Source organism: Rhipicephalus microplus, chromosome X (genome assembly GCF_043290135.1).
Source record: "Rhipicephalus microplus isolate Deutch F79 chromosome X, USDA_Rmic, whole genome shotgun sequence".
NCBI lineage: Eukaryota > Metazoa > Arthropoda > Arachnida > Ixodida > Ixodidae > Rhipicephalus > Rhipicephalus microplus.
This window is the reverse complement of record NC_134710.1, coordinates 44,538,470-44,559,832: the sequence shown is the minus strand read 5'-3', so window position 1 is coordinate 44,559,832 and position 21,363 is coordinate 44,538,470. Positions and strand designations below refer to the sequence as shown.

Sequence of the window (21,363 nt, the reverse complement as noted above, 5' to 3'; positions counted from 1 at the left end):
CGAGCGAGGCGGCAGGAAAATAATGAGCAAAGGGGGTGCGCCACTCAGACTCTAGAAAGCCGTGCAAGTGGCGCGGCAACTCTATCCGGGACGACGGGCTTGCGCCACTGTCACGCGCGCTCGCTTGCGGGCTGGGCAAACACGGGCTCCAACTACAACGCCGTCGCTTGTCCACGGTCGTGTGTTTCTAGCGTCCAGTCGAGAGAGCTCGCAAAATGACAGGCGGACGGAGACGTGCTTACGCAACGGCAGTGCTCGCTCAGAGGACATCACCTCGGGCGGCGAGAATTGGTGTGTGTGATGACAGGGCACCTTGAGAGACGAACTTGAGATTAATATCCGGCTCAAACATGACATGCGACGTAATAGATGCGTGACGAAAAGTGTGATCGGGTGACCTTACGTGACTTGATGGCAGGTTCTACCTTCTTTTGTTTGGCGAGAGAATTCAGCATGTTGAAGTACTGTGCACGTTCTACACAGCGTAGTGTACACAGTTTACAAATACTGTATACTGGCAGGAACACTGGGCCAGTCTATTCTGATTTAGTCGTCACCAGGAACAGAAGTTTTCGTGCTTCCGTGTTTCCAGAAGATTCGAACACGTACATTCATTTTATTTTTGACACTACAACACATCACACGCTTAACGCCAGGAGTTATTAAAGCAGCTCGTTTCCTATTTAACACGCAATTTTTCTTTCAGGTATGGTGCTTGAACAACTCGAAAGTCATGGAGTGATGCTGCAAGACGAGCTAGTAGGTATGAATGCTTAACTTATTTTCGGCCACCCGTGAGGTACTATTTTGAACAAAGAAATGTCACTGCTTAAGCGGATAATGAGCTTATCAGATATAATGCGGTAGCCCCGGACTTTGAAAACTACGACGGTGCGCAATATATATATATATATATATATATATATATATATATATATATATATATATATATATATATATATATATATATATATAAGGGAAAGAAGTGTATACCTAAGGGCTCGTTTTCCGTGTTTTGACACAATATTAATGAGATCCAACAGAGAGTAATGTCAAGCAATGTACAGGGGAAGTGATTAGAACAAATGAAATGTATGAAATGTAAATAAGAAGAAAGAAAACTTGATGAAAAAATAACCAGCCGTGAGCAGAAATCGAACCTACGACCTTCGAATAACGCGTTCGAGCATCGAACGCGTTATAACTCATCCCCTGATGAAGGGAGGACCCCTCCCGGAACTGTTGGGAAATAAATATATTTATCCTTGTTGACAACGCTCCCGTTGTGCCATATCCCATACCTTCACGTAGACTAACTGGCCCATTGAATTATTACTCCCATATATATATATAATTGACTTTTCTGAATAAAGCGTTTAATTAGGAGTTGCGCTGGTGTCATTACCTATCTTTGTCCGTATGTCAGTGTGTGCTAAACATAAGTTATTAGGCAAAAGTCATGAACACGCGAAGAAAGAAACATACAACTCCGTACTTGCAATTGAGTTTATTGGGAAAATATATTCAACTTTTAGGACCATGTGGCAAGCATATGCGTGTGCTGGTTATTGTGATGGTTTGGGCAAGTTGGTATGACATGGTCAAAAAATTTCAAGGGCACAAATAGACAAGGACCAAAAAAGCAGCAAAACACACAGGCGATATGTGTGGCACCTCTGCGTCATGCGTGTAGCTGCTGTGTGTCTCAGTTCATGTGTGTCATGTGTGCACATGTTTTTCATTCCTTGTCTGGTTATGCGTTTAGAACCTATTGATCTGCTCATCGTCAAAAACAACACTGGTGAATACAGAAATGCATAAAAACTTTGTCTCATACACGCACGCGTAAAAAATGCCAACGTTGTTACTGATTAAGCCAACTTATCTCTTCATTAGATAGGGCTACAGAGGGCTCACTAACGCAATAGCTTCTTTTTTTTTTTCGAGATCTGAAAGGCTTCCGACACATCTATTCTACAGACACATTTCTATGTGAACATAATGCCCGTATCAACTAACAAGGGTGTACAGCTGCATTCAAAGCAGTGTTTTGCAAGGCGAGTCAATTTCTTCGGTAATCGGTAATGCATTGTGCTGCTCAAGCAGTCTCAAAATCACACTGTTGCCTGTCTGTTCCATACGCGCGCTTGCTGTATGACAAAGGCATATGGTGTACTGCTCCACTTTTACTGAGAAAAACTTGTTTGTGATGTTTTGTTTTGCAGCTGACCCTCCTACCTATTCCTTCAAGTTGTCTTAGAACCGCAGTTCCCAATTCGCTCAACTTATTTGGAGCAAAAAAAAAAAATGACCCTGACGCCGAGTTTTGCACTTAACTGCTTAAACCTGTGTGAAAGCCCATAGACTTGGGAGATGAGAACGTGGTCACAAAAGAAGCTGTGGTTCAACAGGAGAAATAGGTAGGAGGGTGTGACGTCCCCGCAAACGCGGACTGAACCCCGGTCCTTTCAGGATGTTTTCGCTCATTTCTTGAACCCACGCATAAAAAAAGGAAAAAAAAACTTTCGGTGTAACGAATGGGCATTTCGGAGTGGTGTACCTGGAAGGATTATTTCTACACTTCTCACGGGCCCCTCACGCGCAAACACGAGGACCGGGCGGCGCCTTGTAGTCTACAGACTGTGTGACAGTGTACGGTGGCAATAATCCGCGCGCACCCTTCAGAGTTGTGGCTTGGGGGAGCAGCAGAGCACCTTTTCTTGGTTCGGGGAATGCGACCCTGCCGCAGCGCCTGTGCCACGTCTGGTCTGACTTTCCGTCAGCCTCCGTGGCTCCAGGGCTCATTACTGCGTTCTGCGCGGATGGCGACCCGCGGCGTTGAATGACGAAGAAGCGGCGGCTACGGAGAATTTCGCGGGAGACACCGAGCTGCATGGAGACGTCGAGACTCGTTCTGGACATCGGCTCATCAAGTACCAGAAACCGGGACAATTGATTCGGCCGAAAACATTTTGGCACAACACTGCAAACTCCGGACGTTGGCCATTACAGAAGACGCACCTTGTCGGAAGCGTCGGGACCATTGTTCGCCCGTAATTAAAGTGTCTTCGGACGGCTCGCCTATCTCTCTCCCTGAGGCTTGAGTTTGTACATTGTTACTTGCTCGGCTTTGTTTGGGAGAGGGGTTTCTACTGGTGTGGGCCGTGGGGGTGGCCGTCGAAGATGATACACTCCGACTGACAGAAAAATGTGTCGTGTCAACAGTGGCAATTGGTTAGGTGCCACGGAGGGGCGAAGTCGGGTCTTAAAAAAAAAACTACGAGACGATACGAGGAAAGTCAGAGATATACGATGCGATGAGCTCGAGATGGTAGAGAGGCAAGGATGGTACGATGAGGAATGAAAGTTAGGGATAGGAGGCGAGTGGGTGGAGCGTTACGAAAGAGGGCTAAGATGGAAATCACTGAGAGGCACGACGTAGGCGACGATGACGAAGACGATGAAGACGCTGACGAATTGGACAGATCAGACCTCGACGCCAAGAACCAACCTTCGGCCCCGATTTGAGCAGCCAACTCCGAGGCCCCGACTACATGGACATTCTGTGAGACGAACTTCACCTCCCTTGCTTAAACGAGCTTTGTGGGTAGGGATGCGGCATATTGGGACATTGCGCGGTTTTGTTCATTGATAACTTTATCATTTGTGTCGTCCTGTGTTTACTCTGTATTGAGGCACCCTTGTATTGTCACCGTTACTTCGCTTATGTATCCTGTTTCGCGTGTCGCGAGTATTTGCTGATTTGTTACAATTTTGTGTAACAGAGATGTCATTCACGGACAGTATGTGTTTACACCATTTGCACTTGCTATTGAATTAAATGCGTCTATGATTAAGAAAAGATCGTGACGTCTCTTACTTCCCGGCCCCAGCACGTGGAAAGTGATTGAGACACGTAGTCAAGAGGGAACCGGATAAAAAGGGGTTGAGTGGTCTTCCCTCTCTTTGGCCATCAGTGGTGTAGCGGGGGACGTCTCAAGGGTAAGCTTTATAATACATAAAAAGTTCATTCCATGTAAAACGGGAGTGAGCCCAGTGGGAGTGAGACTAAATTTAAGGCAGATAGGTGGATGTGTTGATGCGAGGCTGCTTGGGCTTCATAATTACTTACCAGAGAAATTAACTAACGTTGCAATAAACAACAATAAATATGACTGCACACAATAATTTTTTCCGTTTGCGCATAAAGATGCCTACACTTGAGAGGTGGAGTGGTGGAAGCCTTCGATATTTTGAGAAAAAGAAGCGATCATATTAGTAATCCTTCTGTAGCCTTGACTAATAAAGAGATAGGCCTGCTTAAGCAGAGATAACGTCGGCATTTCTAACACGTGCGTGTATAAGACAAGTCGGTAAGGTTATGACTGGAGCTTGTTGTTTATGTCGATGTCTTGGATGTGGGCGTTATCCCATTCACCGCTTTCCATCTCTGCGTCTTCTTCGTCGATATTGTTTGAAACAGCACATATCCAATACTTGATGTGAGACAGGGATTTTTCTGCTTTTATGTGCACTACTCAGGGATCTAGACGCGACATGAATGTTTTAGTGCATATAGTTACTTGCATTTGCAATTACCTGGAGATAAACACGTATTGCTGCGATGAATCTAGCCTCTAAAAATAATGATGGCTCGGATCGAGGCGTTTCAGACAAAACTGATCTGACATGACCAAAATTGAGCACAATGTAAAGTATGTATGTTGTACCTAGACGTAAACTGTCTTGTTTCGATCCGTGAGTATTGCACTTACCATAGCCGTTGTGGGCAATGAGCAATAACATGTGCATATGCTTTCAATCTGGCTGAAAAGCTCAATCTTTCTGCCATTTATCTCGATGCAAGTGCAGCGTTGTATCTATCTATCTATCTATCTATCTATCTATCTATCTATCTATCTATCTATCTATCTATCTATCTATCTATCTATCTATCTATCTATCTATCTATCTATCTATCTAATCGCTTACGACTGGGTGCTCTCATGATCAACTAGTGAAATTGGGGTGGACCGTAGTTAGCAGGGAAGGACAATAACGTTTGACGAATGATGTCAGACTGGTCATCCCGTCACGTATGTCGTCCAACGATTTGCTTCATGCAACAAAAACTCGCGCAATGGTCTCATTCCTAAGAGCTAGAAAGCGGCCTGCACAGTACTGATACCCAAGCCGGGTAAGGCGCCAAGCATTCAGAATTTCAGGCCAATTTCACTGACATCGTGCGTCAGAAAGGTGGCTGAGTACGTCATGCTCAACAACCTCACTGAGCATCTCGAGTATGAAGAATGCTATACATGTAGAATATGATTTGCTTTCGGTCGGGGCTCTCGACTCGGGACGCCATGAGGCTGATCAAGCACCAGGTCATTGACTCCGGGTTTACCAACACTAAAATGATTCTTGGCTTGGACTTGAAAAAAAAAACTTTTGACAACGTATCGCGTTGCTTTATTCTAAAGAGCTTCGCTGAGTTTCACGTCGGAAAACGGGCGTACAATTTCGTGCGCTCCTTTCTTTCCTCGAGGTCTGCAAGACTCAAAATTCGCAGGTTCTTTACAGACGAAATAACCCTTGGGACAAAGGGGACACTTCATGGGTTGGTGATCTCCCCGATTCTATTCAATATTTTCATGATCAACATGTCACGGGTTTTGAACAAGTTACCGAAGATTAACCACACAATATATGCCGATGACGTCACCATCTGGTGCCATAGCAGATGTGATGGTCAGATCGAGAGCACGCTTTGCTACAGGTGATCGATGCGACTGAGTACTATCTCAACCCGACCGGCCTACGACGCTCGCCCGCTAAGCCCTAGCACTTACTCTATAAAAAGAGGCTTGTAGGTGGTCGTTACTGGTCCTGAAACCCAGCAACAGAAAGCCACATCAGGTTATTCGCCGGTGACGGCTCCCCAGTTTCGCGCGTGGACACTATCAGACTCCTCGGAATGCTTATCGAGTCTAATGGAGCCAATAGAGCCGCCATCAAGCACATTCGTTGCAAGACTGACAGTGCCCTCGGGCTCATGAGAAGAATCGTTAACAGACACCGAGATATCATGGAAGACAATCTGATCCGGATCATCGATGCATTTGCGCTATGTCACTTTGCTTATACGGCCGCTATGCACAACTGGCTCGTGTCGGAGCGCACGAAGATCAATGCTCTAATCAGAAGAGTTTTCAAGCTGGCCTTTGGCATTCTCGTCCAAACGCACACGGACGACCTCCTGAAACTGAGAATCCACCATACATTCGAAGAAATTGCCGAAGCCAAGAGTTCTCACAGTTTGTCAGATTGTTCAGCACGCCAGCCGGTAGGGTCATACTCGGAATGCTAGGACGCAACCCTGCGGTTGTCGGTCCTGATGTTGTGAAGCTGCCCAGCGAAGTAAGGCCCGAATTTTCATACAGCGGATGCCACGCAATATGCACACAGCCTAAAACGGCCTACACAAGCTCCCGCGCTGTCTTTCTTGACCCTTTAATTAGCTTAATGCATGCAGCGCTGGTCACAGCGTTCCCATTAACCGGTCGTCTTCAGCCTAAGGATGATTCAAGCTATCTTGAACCTGATGATGGCATGACATTTTTGAATGAAGAACATTGAAAAAAAAAAGCCTTTTTGATGAGTATTGAGTGGGCTGAATCATCATGCAACAGCGTTTTTTTAGCTCTGCGTTCGTACTTTCAACATGCATGATGTTGAGTGAACAGCAGGCGTAAACCAAGACGCTGCTGCTGCTGCTACTTCATTCATTCGGAAGAGAACCGTAGGCCATGCCCCAGTGGCTTAGCCATGGAGAAGGGGCTATGAGAACTTTAGCCTCCCCCCCCCCCAACATTTTTGTGTGCTTTCATACACCACCAACCAGTGGCGTCGTCACCCGTGGGAGGAACATATTGGGCTCTAGCCCCCCCACCTTCCCCTCCACCGCGTTCGAACTTTTTTTCGTGCTCTAATAGACCACAGCCCAAAATAACCACCTTCACTGAAAAGCGCCCAGGATGACCTACAAAAATATTTTTTTTCGAACCCGAGAGGCCAATAAAGTACAAAAAATTCTTGAAAATAGCTTTTTTGCAAGGTTTCTTTCAACCATGCAGTTTGTGAAACGGAGTTTCTGTCATGAAATGCCACTTTTCCGACCTATGGTTCCACGGAAGAGCGCGCGCCGTGCTCCCCCGCTGATCAGAGCTCTGGCTTGGGCAATAAAATACTTCTTTTTAGAACCGCGAAGAGCAATGGCAGCGGGTGTTATTCTTCGAATGTTGCTGTTGAGGTAGGTTCGTTGTTCTGTACTGCGGCACGGCGACGAAAGGTTTAGGTGCAAGTCCACGACAGAAGTTTAGCTCGGCTGAGAACCAAGGCAAGATACTGTTGCCATCGAAGAAGTTGCACGTGTGCAAGTGACCTACGCAGTCACCTTAAACTGGTTATCTCTCCTAATTATTGGAGAAGCCTCTCCTAATTAAAAAGGGTCATTGTCATCATTTATTTTTAGGGCCTTGCTTTTTAGCAATAGCACACGCATGATTGTACACATGTCAATAGTCTCCCTTTTCCCCATAACAGAACGAGGGAACACGAACGGAATTTGAGCCGAGGTTATGGCCCTGCTGATGAGTCTGGTTGCTTTACAATAAGTTGTAGTATCGCTTCGAGAAGTTTAATCTGCGCTTTGTATCGGCTGGCCACCAACTTTTAGCCATTCGCGATGCAGAGCGATTGGGCGCTTCAGTTGTGCCGTCATGTCACAGAAAAGAATATCATCAGTTTTCTCACCTGCTGCAAGGAGTCGAAGTCGTGACTCCGAAGCCTATGTATACGTGAGCACCTTATATAGGTGTATATATTTTTGTTGTACGGTAACTCCTATTTCTAAGAACACGAGAGCCCCTTCGATTTTTAGATGTGATTGCTCATAGAAGGTGTTTTGGCAGAAAATAGTTTTTTTACTAAACATGATAATGTAGTATGGCTCCTTTCGTTTCCGCACAATGACCCTTAGTCGAAGTGAAAATACTTAGCCATGACTCAGGTATTGTCATATGGTCATGGCACTGAAGAAGGAAGCAGTTGGCGAGTTAAATGTGAAACGTTTTATCTGGATGAACCTTTGCCCGAGAAATGCAAAGTAGGACGACAAAAGACACAATCTGTGCACTGACAGTGGCGCAAAGAGCCTCGGGCGTCGACAAACTGACCATCGTGGTGTCGCGTGGACTTTCATGAACCACGTATCGAACTTTCCAGCCTTATCACCGGTTTTTGTACAAGCTCTGAAATGAGCTTGGTTGTTAGCGTCATGCGCGCAATCTTGACAAAACGATCTACCACAATCGTGAGGCGCGATCGGTGCCGAGCATTGCTGACAGTCTGGGAGTTTGAATCTAGCAAATCAAAATAATACGCATCGCCGTATTAATAAAGGACATTATTCGCAAACACTAGAAGAAAACAAAAGCAAATCAGCGAGAAATTGTGTCCATTAGCGTGCATTATGACCCTGAGCGATTTCTCTTTATTTCTATTTTGTTTCTCTGTTAACGTGCAGCTTACTTTCAGCGTGATCCTGAGCGCGCGCAGAAGCACGTGGCGGCCTTCTTTGGCGGCTGCCGCTACTGAGCTGACCACGCTTCAGCGAATGGCCTCCGATTGTATTACGGGTCTATGGCGCCGTCATTTCGGTTTATCGCATCATTTGCGATAAAATAGGAAACGATTTCTTATTGACTGAGAAATAATTGCAAATTTCAGGCCGCGAGCGATGCTATAACGTTTTGTTTGCTTGTTCTCAAGAGCCTAGACAACATATTATCAGCGTCTTCTGACCATGCATGCTGGAAAGTTGTTGCAGGGCCCTTTAGTCCAGAGGTGCAAAACCATACTATAAAAATCACTGACGCAATTATCAAGTAAAACCTAGTCGCAATCGTAAACTCTGCATGCTGCTTTTCCATACTCGTTGATGAAACGACGGATATTGCTAGTGTCGAGCAGCTTAGTGTTGTAGCCATCCGATTCAGGTATTGCAGGGTACCTTAATAAGGATGCCAACGAAATTAAAGAAGTGTTCTTAAGCTTTGTGCCAATTCGTGACCATGGTGACCGGACCCTCGCTGACACCATCCTAAGGTTCATCCTATACATGGGTATCAACATGCAGCATCTTCGTGGTCAAGGCTAGGATGGTGCAAGCTTGATGCCTCGCAAAACGAATGGTCTTCAAGCTGCTGTTCGCAAGAAATATCTCACCACTCTCTACCTTCACTACGCCAGTCACTCCCTTAATCTAATTTTCTGTGCAGCATGCTCCATCACAGATATCAGAAGCTGTTTTGGGACTCTACAAGCAACGTCCGTATCTTTCTGTAAATCTTCTAGCCGCTCACACGTATTGCGAAAAATGATAAGTTTGAGCTGAGCTGTCCTGAGTCTACAAGGCAGCGCCTTTCGGGATTATGTGAAACACGCTGGGTCGAAAAACAAGACGCAGTGCTTTCCTGTGTGATTCTTTTTGAATCATTGATCTTCCCACTAGAGGAGATGAAATTCAAGGGAAATGCTGAAGGCCCAGCGCAAGCAAGCAGTCTAATTTTGGCACTCGTGTCAACAGCCTTCCTTGTAAGCCTGCATGTGGCGGATCACGTGTCAGCACTAACTTTGCCGCTCTCGGCAAAGTGAGTGCTAAGAAGCTTCAGACGAGAAGCCTGGACATTAGCGCTGCCAATGACGACATAGAAGCGGTGCAACAGACAACAATTAGAAATGGCCGCGAGAATACGAATGTTCTTTCTCAAAAGGGCAATTCCAAGTGAAACGTCCCGGCCCGCTATTCGACCACCGGTGACTCTATTGAAAGAAATTGAGCTGCAAGCTCACAGTGTGAGAGGGATTTTTCTAAAGTATTTTAACTATAAATGGACTTCGGTGGTCACTTGACCGCCGTTTGAATGCTGCGGGAAAAATAAAAAGATGCGTGGGTATAATTTATTCGCATTTTACCTATAAACTGAATCAGATGACTAAGTGTGTTCAAAACAGATGAAGCACAAAGGGGTAACAATTGACTAAGAGTACAACTAGGACAAGCGCTGACTTTCAACTAAAGTTTTATTCCGAAGAGTATATGCCTCCCACATGACATCACAATCCCTTTGGTATTCCTCTTAGTCCGTTGTTACCTTTTCGCACTTCAGCTGCAAAAAAAAAAACGCATGAAATACCAACTAGCCCGCTCCCACACCTTGTTTGTGTTTTAAAGCGTTCTTCTGCTATTCTTCTTTCGCGTGATGTCATAACTAAAGCAATATGTAATGTATCACGCTGAATTAAGACTAGCAAACATGCAAGAAAAGACGCGAAGTCAGATATTTTTTGTAAAAGTGACGGCATTCTTTATGCCTGGAAAATTTCTCACGTTCTTTACTAGTTCACATAGTATCTGGTGAATATATCGATAAACATGCTTGCAAATTTGGCGAAAATGGCTTTTTTGTAATGTTTAGTCCTAGAATAAGTGTCAAAGCCATCATAATAAAAATAAATGAGAGAATTCATTATCTGCTACAATGTCTCCTCTTGTGATGTGTAAGCTTTTGTTGTAAATTTTGTATAAAGCGAAAAAACGTTTTTGAGTTTCACAACCAAGGTCGTTGTTAGTGGCTGGTAAAACGAAGCTTTTTTCCGCGATATTAAATTATTGAAATGTATTGTTGGTTATTTCTTTCTTTTATTCAGTTTTAGACCTTGTTAGATTCTTTTATTAGTTTCGAGCATTGCTTTTTTTCACAATAAAATTTAGGTTATGAGTACAACGCATGTCCTGTCTTTTCTCGTCCTTGTTTTCGTTATAGCGCTGCCCCATATATAATTCTTCATTATGATTTGCACCAATCATTAGATCAAAAAGAGCATAAAATATTACTGAGGTTCTGTTGCTTTCTAAGACAAAATTTGGTAGCATTACTGAATCGGTCATGCAGTCTGAACTGAATGTCTTAATCTCTAGCAATAAATGAGGCAGACGCGAAAGATACATTATCCAGAAACGCGATGTCATAACCTCTATGTTGATTTCTATAGCTGCCCTATCGCAATACACAAAAGTGTGACATAATTGCTTTTTCGATAGGCTGAGGTGCTCCGGTGAGATATGCGGCACAATATGGTCTATGGAAATACCGGCAAGAATAATTAAGACGACGTTGTTGACTAGACGAGAATGCTGACACGAACATCCAATATATAGCAAGCCAGTGAATTCTATACACCCTCACAGTGACAACGGCAAAAAGAACAAACATCATTATCCTGAAATAACAAGTATATACTGGGTATAGGAGCAGAAAATCCATTAGATTCAAAATAAGACGGCAACATTTAGTGTCTTCAAAAGACACCATTGCCTCGACAGCAAACAGTTTAGGTATATTGTCCACTGACTGCACTGACAACGTGGTGCAGAGTAATAATAAACTCGCGGTCTTGTGCTTTTCCGGAAAGAAAGAGTGGCAGCGCTGCCAGAAACAACGAGCGTCACGAACTTTACCCAGACGACACAAGTTCAAGCAAGACAAACAGCAAGTAAAAAAGGAAACGTAAGCATCACGCGGAAAAGGAAAGAAAAAAAGCAAGTGTTCTTACTGCTAACGACATTTGTGGTCGTGTTCCCGACTGCCGGTGCATTGAAAGCGAGAAGTCCAGCTTAGCCTCGACGCTCAGGCTTCGAGAAGACCCGGAGCACTCACCGCAACTGCAGAGTTCAATGACTTCGACAGAACGGCCTAAAGTAAATAAGCAGTTTCGGCTGCCTCACCATGACATTGGATAGTGGGGAAACTGACGATACAGAACACTTTTGCGATACACCGGACGAAATCAAGTACTCTGTGTCGTGTAATTCGCCGACCGGAGAAACCGTGCGTGCGTGGGAGGTTGGCTGCGTTTACCTGTGCGTGTGCGCGTGCTTGCGGGCGTCTGTGTGCATTTGCGTGCTTGCGTGCGTGTGCGTGTGTGTATGTGTGTGTGTCGACCAAAACACTAACAGAGTAGCGAGACTAAACATATATTACATACTTTAAACCAGCTTGTAACTCAGGACCAAAATAAGACCGCGTATTTAAATATCATAACGCGCACCGAGACAAAAGTAATTTTAAGCTTTGAGTCTAATAGCCTTCAAAGGGAAAAAAGGCAAAACATGACATTTTCTAACGATGGTAGTTTTGAGCTTATAAAACAGCTGAGACACATGACCAAGGATCGATAGACAAACATTCCTGGCGTGATTGAATGTTTTAGCAATAATTCTATTGGTCGTATGCATCACACACGAGACAGGCGAGCGGTAGGTGTTATCCAAACAGTAGTACTAAAATCAATGTAAGCGATGACAGTATATTAGCAGGAATTAGACGATGTGTGACAAAAAAAAATAGAACGAGACTAAGTGTGCATGTTGAAAAGAGAGTGGAGTTGGGAACAACTGTTTTTCTGACATCAACTACAATCACACACCTCCTCTATTCATGCGGCCAGTTTCGGCTTAACACCGATCACGCCTATTTGGATTGCTGCGTCATTCCTTGTACACGTGCAGCTGCGTTCTGCCGGAAAATGTGAACAACGTAAAGTGAGTCAACGTCAAGTTTCTTGGGGCACCTAAGAAACCACCCACGGAAACATTTCAAATGTTAAGCAAGGTTTATGGAGGTGAAATTTTGTCTCGCACACGTTCGTTTGAAAGGCATAAGCGATTTTCAGGGGGAAGGAGCACTATTGAAGATTACGAACGTGTTGGGTTCCCAAGGTCAGTGAGTACAGATCAAAACAACTTCGAGCGTCTCTCCACTTATCGCAAAGTGCTATTTCCTGCCGAGACTGTTGCACATTCCTTTTGTTTTGTGCACATTAATTTTCAGATCTACTTTTCTGCTTTGCGTGTCCAGTTCAGTAATCATGAGCTGTAATTCGCCCCCTCCGTTACTCATCAAGGCAATGTCATCAGCGTATGTTAGGTTACTGAGATACTCTTCATTAACTCTCATCTCTAACTCTTCCCAATCAAGGGCCCTGAAAACGCCCTGTAAACACGCGGTGAATTACGTACATTGGAGAGATAGTGTGTCCCTGCCTTACACCCTTATTTATTTGAATTCTGTCGCTTTCGTTTTGAAGAACTATGGTGGCTGAAGAGCCACTGAAGATTTTTTTTAGTATGTTTATGTAGGGCTCGCCGATGTCCTGCTGCCGTAGTGGCTGCATCAGTGCTGATGTCTTGACTGAGTCAAACGCTTTCTCGTAATGTATGAAGACTATGAATAGGGGTTGGTTGTATTCCGCGTATTTCTCTGTTACCCAATGGATAGTATAAATATGATTCATTGTGCAGTAGCCCGTACGTAATCCTTCTTGGTTTTTGGTTGATTCACTCTAATGTCACCTTAATTTCATTCGCTATTATTCTCCTAAATAGTTTCTAGAGAACAAACAGTAAGCTGATCGGCCTGTACTTTTTCAAGTGCTTTCTTATGAATTAATATCCATATCCGTAAGCTGGACTGTCACATGGACCATACGTCAGGTGGACCATACAAACGCGCAGTGGAATTTAATATTATGCATGCATGAAAACAGAAATAGCCGGTTATTCCATCAATTAGAACTCACAGTTCACAACTCACAACACACCGCACTTAAACCCATAACTTACAGTTACGCGGTATAACATATGATCGTAAAGTAATACTACTTGCCACCGTGCCTATAGCGGCCTCTGAAGCGGTGAATCATCAGCACTCCAAAATTTCACTAAACAAGGTGTTGCACAAAGGAAACACGGGCAAGGAAGTGAGCCGACTCACCCAGTAACATGTAATATTAAGTACAAGCTTTCACATCTGAATAAATAATGTCATCGTATTAGCAGACATTTATTCGACTTTATGGCAGGAATAATCTTAGGTTAGAAAGTTTGCTTTGTTCTGGATAGAAAGTGCCTCTAGCGCCATCTTTGTTTGTATTTGTCCACAAGAAAGCTAGTAAGATATTTTGGCCCTTATATGAACAGATATTTTCGTCAATTAGTACTTTAAATCTTTAATGACTATAAGGGGATTACTTTTTCGACAACTTGATCCATATTGCGTTGGCGACGTGGTAGTGACGATGACGTAGGCGGCATTCACTATGGTAGAGAAGAAAGTGTTATTAGGATGAACCTGTGCACAGAAAACCAACTCAAACTTCAACAAGCTAAGCACTCATAGCGACCATCACATTCGCCGGCAGTTAGTGATCTGATCGCGGGTAGAAGCTTCGTCTTTTACACATGAAAATGATCGCAAATTTCAATGTTATTGCTGGTTCCCGCGTTAGCACCGTAGTAAACTCGGCTACTAGTGCGGTGCGTGCAATCTTATCAGAATGTTCTGAAATAATTGAGGCTTCATACACATAGCGGTGAATCCTCCGCCTAGAGGTGGTAAATAACGTGGCCCTTGAAGCCCGATCACAAAATGAAGTAATACTCAAACTTGACATAATTCAAGAAATTGTACAGACCTGCTCATAGCCTTGAATTGATTGCACATGAATTGTGATCAGACAGCGCTCTTAAACAATGAGTTAAGTTCTTTCTGTAGATTAAGCAAAGATTTGCTACCGCTTACACTCCATATTAACGCTAAGCAGGTGTGAAATGCAGACCGAGCTATTTCAGAACTGCTTGTTCAAACATAACCTTCTGTTCATGTACTTCAGCACTGGCCCGTGTCCCTACGCGGGAATGTCAAATCAATACACGACAGAGGCTGCAGTACAGCAAAACGCGGTGATTTCACTTTCCTTTTGTCGCTACACTTGATGAGCGATCATTAGTGGTGCCGTGCGATAACTGGCATTTATAGCAGACCGTCAAATAATCACCAGATGGCCACATTGCAACGTCTGCAGTATGAAGAAGGAAAGAATTGAAAGAAAGAAAGAAGAAAAGAAAGAACAAAGAAAAGAAAGAAAGAAAGAAAAAAGAAAGAAGGAAAGAAAGTAAGAAAGAAAAAGAAAGAAAGAAGGAAGGAAAGAAAAAAGAAAGAAAGAAAGAAAGAAGGAAAGAAAGTAAGAAAGAAAGAAAGAAAGAAAGAAAGAAAGAAAGAAAGAAAGAAAGAAAGAAAGAAAGAAAGAAAGAAAGAAAGAAAGAAAGAAAGAAAGAAAGAAAGAAAGAAAGAAAGAAAGAAAGAAAGAAAGAACGAAAGGTGCATGGCTCAGAATTCGTACTGGCTGCAGAAACGCTTTCTATTATTACTCAGTAGGATTTCGCAACAGTAACGAAAAAAATTAATACGTAGAAACATAGCGAACAAATGCCATGTTCAAATATTTAGTTTGATGCATCAAACAAAAATTTAAAAATTATGGTAATATTTAGAAAGCTCTGCAATCGCGAAAACGATTTAGTATTCGCTAGTTTCTTACACTAATATTACGTTCGCAGTTCGCTGGCGGAGGTTTCAAGCAATTGTTTGTACGGGTTGCTTTAACCTGTGATTTCCCTGTTTAATACACGCCCTCATACTTTTCCTTCATGTGAACACTATATGAATCTTTCGGACATCTATTAACTTGTGGCGGCGTCTCTCATAATCATATTGTGGTTTTGCGACGTTAAACACCACATATCAATCAATTATTACCTTGTGGCCTTTCACATATGCTAGTGGCTTTGAAAGTGTCCGCCACATACTGTTGCTAATCATCGTCTTTTCTATATTAACTTACTATGGTGCTGAACTCTTGCACTGCATTTATACCAATAAACATAACATCAACATTGAAATATTCAGTAGAGAGCCAATGTTCACTGTTATATTCAGGTCTACGGGTGCACTTGGCTTGGTGTTGCTAGGCCTAATGCTTTTGCATTTTCGCCCTTGTGCACGACATATACACGATGCCGACCAAATTTGTGACTTTGATTGTTTCTGTGATAAGCACCCGCAACTGGACGCATACATTAGCGTAGATCATATATAACACAGCACACTCCACTTGGACTCGAAAAATCACGTTTTCATTACTAACGAAATTTGCTGTTGTACGTTTGAAATTTTATTATGGTCTTTGATACTGTGACCATACCTTTGTCACTGCTGAAATGCGAAATAGCTTCTACATCTCCGTTTTCTTTCATTTCTTTATTGCTTCTACCTCACTGTTTGAATGACTCTTCAGATATGACTAATATAGAAGACAAAATGTTTGGTGCTGATGAAGAGGAGGGAGAGAGAGAGAAAAAGGCAGGCATGTTAGCCAGTTTGTATGTACCGGCTTTAGATTCTGTGCTGTGGACAGGGGCAAAAAGTTTAATAGTAGAGAGAAGTAGCGAAACAATGAGAAAAGGCCAGACAGAGACATGATGCATTACATTATAGTATGCGCACAACCCACAAAATCTTGGTTATTGTAGCAATGCGCTTGACATCAAACATTCGGAACCAGGCCTAAACCAGATTCCAGGACCTTTTCTTAGCTCAAGGACAGTAAGTAATATAAAGACACATAGAAGAAAAAAACGGCCTCTAAGTTAATTTGTCGAATGTTTAGTTTGCTACAATGCGTGATGGAATAGAATACAGTGATGGGGAAATTAGAAAAAAGAACTTGAGTAGGGCAGCAATTAACAGCGAGCTAGGTAGTGCTTGTTCACGGTTAAGTTTCGCTCACAACACTGACCAGAAAACCAGTAACAAAGCATTGAACTCAATGTCCTTCCATCGTTTTCTAGTTATGTGCAGTGTACACTTACCAAATCATTTACGATGAAGAAAGAGCTCTAGCTACAAGCTCAGCAACAGACACACCTCAAGTGTATACGTAACCTCAAGAGATCTCACGACTCGGTTCAGTGTTGTAATGATGATATTGCATTCTACACAAGTTACGCCGTGATCCAAGCAACCAGTGATTGACCAACTTTAAAAAAAAAGAGGTTCATATAAAAACCAGCATCCTAAAAAGGGTAACCTGAATGCGCTTCCAACGGACGATCAGAAAATTTTGATATCAAAGCGGGCGATGAGAGAACAAAGGCTTGGCGTGATCAGTTCGGAATTATTATTGAAGATCACACGAAACGCTTTAGACACCACGCATTGTGCTTAACCAGCGCAATAAAGCAGACTGCGAGGTTCTCTCCTTTGGTTCAGTTAACCTCCGTTTTATGTCCGGTAGCTCCAAACTCAAACCACTACAACCGTCTACCTGTTCTACCTCATTATTTGAGTTGCCTTCCTTCGAAGTCGCGATATAAAAAGTACGATTGCCGCTAGTCCTTGCGAAACCGACACTTGCGGCACCAACAAGTAAGAAAATTTTTTAAATGATCGTCATCTCCTTAAATGAGTGATTTTTATTTATATCGCGAATTAGGATATCCTTATTTTGCCAGGCGAACACTTCAAACGACGTATGCTCTATGGATATTCGCAAAAAAGTTTTTCAGGATAAGAACGACGCTGCTCAACAAAACCATTAGTAATGTTGAGAGAAATTCCGAAAGAACTGCAGGCAGTAACTCCTGCCAAGCTTTGTGCCTGTTGGTTGGCACGGCAAATAGGGATCAGGAAAGGCACAGCTGATTTTGCATGCTGTCCGTAACAACTGTAATGAAAAAGATCAGCGCTGATCTTCTTCTCATTACGCAACCATAAAACTCTCCAGTATCCTAATTACGAAATAACTTTGGCAATTAAGCGTACTTCACTGGCCAACAGAGTGTAATAAAGCGTACCCTGTGATTGATCAATTTCACAGAATGATTTTTATGCTTGATCTCCTACTCAGTTCTACACCGCACATAGTTTCACACTGCTGCGCATTGATGCAATTGTTATAGTTTTTTTTTCACTCAGAATGTGCTATGATAGCAGGGTAGTGGTTATTACAATAGTTCACTTGAGCCGCTTATTTGCTATAGCTGACCCTCTGTTTGGCCTGCATGTATTCGTCAACACCAGTATGGAGGTGAACAATGTATCAGCTTTACCGATTTACCCTTCCTACAGGTTACACGTCCCACCATGCATCGGCACTGTGGATCATAAAAAAGAAAGCGGCACGCTAGACAACGCTTTCAGAGTTGTACCCCGTGTGGCTCGTCGCTTCGCATGCCATCTCTTAAGATCATCATGCGATTTCCACTCGTTGTAATATGTCGTCGCCAGCAATACGAAGTAAAGTGCGTCATGTCAGGCAAGACATGTCAGGCGTTTTACCAGATAGGACATGTTGCTGGTGCTAGTGGCAACAACGCAAGTAATGACGCCCCTCACAGCACGCGCCTTTCCTTACCTGGCGCGAGACCATAGCGGCAAAAACCGCTTGCACGTACATCGTTGGCGTGAAGCTCGATCGTAGTTTTTTTTATTTATTTATTTATGGTACCCTCAGGGCCCGAAGGCATTACAGAGGGGAGTGGCAATACAAAATAATACAGCAAACGGCAAAACGTAAAGGAAAAGAAGGGAAAATACAAAGCGATTGGCAAAAACACACAGTAACAAAGAATTAAATGTAGTAGCGGTAATACATTACAACGATTTTGTTAAAAAAAAAAACGGCAAAACGGCAAAACGTAAAGGAAAAGAAGGGAAAATACAAAGCGGTTGGCAAAAACACACAGTAACAAAGAATTAAATGTAGCAGCGGGAATACATGACAACGATTTTGATAAAAAAAAAAAAAAAAAAAGCACGACATATATAACACGAAGCAAAATCAAACATCGCAAAACATGTTTTGCAAAAAGGCCCTAAAACGTGATGTATCGGTAATAGCCGTAGCTGATTGTGGTAGTAGATTCCATTCGGATGTGGTTCTTGGAATGAAGGCATGCGAATAGGTTACGGTTCTGCAGCGGGGAACATGAACTTTTTGCAGATGGTCCAATCTGGGTGATATGAATGAGGGGGGTTTAATAAACTGTTCACGAAGATTTTTGCTATGATAAAGTTTATGAAGGAGACTGAGTCGGGCTATTTTACGCCGAATGGCGAGTTCAGGAAGGTTGAGCTGGGACTTCATTAAGGTAACACTGGCCGTGCGGTTATAATTGGCTAAAATGAAGCGAACTGAACGATTCTGGACTGCTTCTAATTCATGTGTAAGTGTAGTGCCACCAGGATCCCAGACGGATGATGCGTATTCAAGTGATGGACGAATATAAGTAGTGTAAAGAAGTTTCTTAAGGGATGAGGGCGCCATGTAGAAGTTCCTGCGAAAATACCCGAGAGAACGGTTAGCCTTGGCGATGATGTGCTCCACATGGTGGTTCCATGACAGGTTACTGGAAATATGAACACCTAGGTATTTGTAAAATGAAACAGACTCGAGGTGGGTATCATTGAGATGATAATCTGGATACGCAAGTGAGGTGCGGCACACACGCATTGCTTTGCATTTTGAAATGTTTAGTTCCATGTTACATAATTGACACCAGGTAAATATGTTATTTAAATCCGTCTGGAGCGAGGTAACATCATTTTGGTTAGTTATTTTCCGATAAATTACACAGTCATCTGCGAATAGGCATACCTTTGATGAGACATTAGTTGGCAGGTCGTTCATGAAAATTAAGAACAGTAAGGGTCCCAACACAGAGCCTTGGGGAACACCCGAGAGCACCGGCTGGACGGGGGAATCAATATTGTTAGCAGAAACAAACTGTGTTCGGTTGGAAAGAAAGGCTCGAATCCAGTTAAACACGTTAGGGTCTAGGTTTAAGTGTTTCATCTTAAGAAGTAGTAACTGATGACTGACCTTATCGAAGGCCTTAGAATAATCTAAAAAAATACAGTCAATGGTGAATCCAGAATCGAGTAGGACATGCAGGTCGTTTGTAAAGACTAAGAGCTGCGTTTCGCAAGAAAAATTCTTGCGGAAACCGTGTTGCGAGGGTGTGAAAAACTGGTTAGACTCGAGAAAGTTAACAAGGTGGGTGAAAATGATATGCTCAAGTATTTTGCACGGGACAGATGTCAGTGAAATTGGACGGAAGTTTGATGGATTGTGTGTTAGCCCTGATTTGTGAACTGGCACTATCTTACCGACCAGCCAGTCTTCCGGAAGGCTAGAATGCTGCAGGGACTGTGAAAAAATGCATGACAGGATAATAGAGGAGTATTCAACAGTGTTCTTCAGGAATTTAGCATTGATACCATCAACTCCACATGATGATGAGTTTTCGAACGAATCACTGCTTATATTGGAAAAGATTCACCCACAGAGAGTTTGGATAGCGACATCTATTGTAAATTTTCATTGTTGGACTTCGGCAACGTGTTTTGCATTTCAAAGCACCCTTAAACATCTCCGAGTTCAAAAGTGTGACAGTAATTTATTTTTCATTTTCACTCCCCTCCCTTCAAGCGGTATTTCGTTCTCGCCAGATATTTTCTCAAGAAACACATGAAATGTCAGCACAAAGCACTGAGAAAGTAACAATTTCGCACTTTCCGATCACCCGCAGTTATCTCCGCTTGCGCAGTCACAAACGCAAAAAAAACAAAAAACAAAATGAAGATAGGTTATCCCGCATGGTAGACATGCGGGACGTGGCAAATGGGCATTGCGACTCCATGGCCAAGCAGGGTAGGCGACAATTCACAACATATATCTCTCGTATATCTACTAATCAGGGCCTTATTGCATTCTGACATCGCGTGAACAATCTTTCGGCAACACAAATAGTTTTTCAACGACGGAAAACGCCAGGAGAGAATAACACGCTCATTCTTCGCATTTTCAGGGGCTCCTTACGAGCATTCAGTGCTTAGGGGCCCTTTAAGACAAAGAATTACAGCACATACACAAGTTACATGATCGTGAGTGGGGTGAAGCGGACGGACTCATGGACGAACGGACAAACGGGTGGATGGACACATGGACGAACGGATGGACTGATAGACGCTTTGCTCTACTCATCATCATTCACTCCGCGGATATCCTGTGACACCGTTTTTAAACCTTGAAACTGCCTACTACTACGACAATGACGACACGAGACGTTCGACCCACGGCGTAAGAAGGTTCACGCCTAAAAAAGACAGCCTTATTTTTGGAATTGGCATGGCAGTTTCCTAATCAACTAACGGAAACAATGATTACACGCTCCCTCAGCAGTTCTTTCTTGGCCATATGTATTATGGTGTGTGTTGCGGTGCGCCCCCACGGCTCCTGTTGTGACGCAACGCATTAACTCAAATACTGTACTTATTCCCTGCCTTTCCGCCAAAAATACGCTGCGTGCTTATGATTATTGTTTTCGTGCATACGTGT

The 21,363-nt window shown here is 43.2% G+C and overlaps 1 protein-coding gene across 1 annotated transcript in view; it reads right to left on the bottom strand.

Annotated features, from left to right (window-relative positions):
* The window catches only part of LOC142775075 (uncharacterized), a 600,362-nt gene that overhangs the window by 51,454 nt on the left and 527,545 nt on the right, over nucleotides 1-21,363 (bottom strand). The gene's annotated exons all lie outside the window — the stretch shown is intronic.